The 2069-nt window shown below is 40.2% G+C and overlaps 1 non-coding gene across 1 annotated transcript; it reads right to left on the bottom strand.

The window, feature by feature from the left end:
- Positions 1 to 844: 844 nt before the first annotated feature.
- LOC127742415 (small nucleolar RNA R71) lies at positions 845 to 952 on the bottom strand. The gene has a single exon (XR_008003655.1). It is a non-coding gene; the product is annotated as a small nucleolar RNA R71 (small nucleolar RNA).
- Positions 953 to 2069: the final 1117 nt, after the last annotated feature.

Raw genomic sequence — 2069 nt, forward strand, 5'->3', positions numbered from 1 at the left:
CCAATTTCAAAATCTTTTTCAATATCACTTTATTTCTTTCTCAATCTTAGTTTTCGAAAATCAATTACCATTTTTTTAAATTTCTTTTAATTAATTCACTTTAATTTTTGAAAATTTCTTCCCCTCTTTTTACATCCTTCCATTTATGGACTAACACTCCTCCTCAATGCACAATTCGAACTCTATCTTTCTAAGTTCGAATTCTTCTACCTCTTCCTTCTATTTTTCTTTTCCTCTGACACCTCAAGGAATCTCTATACTGTGACATAGAGGATTTCATATTTTCTTGTTTTTTTCTCTTTCATATGAGTAGGAGCAAAGATAAAAGCATTCTTGCTGAGGCTGACCCTGACCTGAAAGGACTTTGAAGTGAAAGTTAAGAGAAGCTAAAGCACAACTCTCTGTAGAGGACCTAACAGAAGTCTTCAAACAAGAAGACATGGCAGCCGAAAACAACAACAATGCCAACAATGCAAGGAAGGTGCTGGGTCACTTTATTGCAACTACTCCCGACTTCTATGGGAGAAGCATCTTTATCCCTGCCATTGGAGCAAACAACTTTAAGCTTAAGCCTCAATTAGTTTCTCTAATGCAACAGAATTGCAAGTTCCATGGACTTCCATTGGAAGATCCTCATCAGTTTTTAGCTGAATTCTTGCAAATCTGTAACACTGTCAAGACCAATGGGGTTGACCCTGAGGTATACAGACTTATGCTATTCCCTTTTGCTGTAAGAGACAGAGCTAGGATATGGTTAGACTCACAACCTAAAGAAAGCCTGAACTCTTGGGAAAAGCTAGTGAATGCCTTCTTGGCAAAGTTCTTTCCACCTCAAAAATTGAGTAAGCTTAGAGTGGAAGTCCAAACCTTCAGACAGAAGAAAGGTGAATCCCTCTATGAAGCTTGGGAAAGATACAAACAATTGATCAGAAAGTGTCCTTCTGACATGCTTTCTGAATGGAGCATCATAGGTATCTTCTATGATGGTCTGTCTAAACTGTCCAAGATGTCATTGGACAGCTCTACTAGAGGATCTCTTCATCTGAAGAAGACGCCTACAGAAGCTCAAGGACTCATTGAAATGGTTGCAAATAACCAATTCATGTACACTTCTGAAAGGAATCCTGTGAACAATGGGACGAATCAGAAGAAAGGAGTTCTTGAGATTGATACTCTGAATGCCATACTGGCTTAGAACAAAATATTGACTCAGCAAGTCAATGTGATTTCTCAGAGTCTGTCTGGAATGCAAGCTGCACTAGGCATTACTAAGGACGCTTCATCTGAAGAAGAAGCTTATGATCCTGAGAACCCATCAATGGAAGAGTTGAATTACATGGGAGAACCCTATGGAAACACCTATAATCCTTCATGGAGAAATCATCCAAATTTTTCATGGAAGGATCAACAGAGACCTCAACAAGGTTTCAACAACAATAATGGTGGAAGAAACAGGTTTAGCAATGGCAAGCCTTTTCCATCATCTTCTCAGCAACAGACAGAAAATTCTAAGCAGAGCCACTCTGACTTAGCAACCATGGTCTCTGATCTAATCAAAACCCCTCAATGTTTCATGACTGAAACAAGGTCCTCCATTAGAAACTTGGAGGCACAAGTAGGTCAGTGGTGCACGAAATTGCAATCACACTTTTGCAACTCCGCACAACTAACCAGCAAGTGCACTGGGTCGTCAAAGTAATACCTTGCGTGAGCAAGGGTCGATCCCACGGAGATTGTCGGCTTGAAGCAAGCTATGGTTATCTTGTAAATCTTAGTCAGGATATCAGAAATTATCAGGATTTATTGTGAAAAGCAAAAGAACATGAAATGGTTACTTGTTTTGCAGTAATGGAGAATAAGTTGAGGTTTTGGAGATGCTCTGTCTTCTGAATCTCTGCTTTCCTACTGTCTTCTTCATCAAACACGCAAGGCTCCTCCCATGGCAAGCTGTATGTAGGGTTTCACCGTTGTCAATGGCTACCTCCCATCCTCTCAGTGAAAACGATTGCATATGCTCACAGCACGCGGAATTCATCTGTCGGTTCTCAATCAGGCCGGAATAGAATCCA

The sequence above is a fragment of the Arachis duranensis genome, chromosome 1 (genome assembly GCF_000817695.3).
Source record: "Arachis duranensis cultivar V14167 chromosome 1, aradu.V14167.gnm2.J7QH, whole genome shotgun sequence".
In the NCBI taxonomy this organism is placed as follows: domain Eukaryota; kingdom Viridiplantae; phylum Streptophyta; class Magnoliopsida; order Fabales; family Fabaceae; genus Arachis; species Arachis duranensis.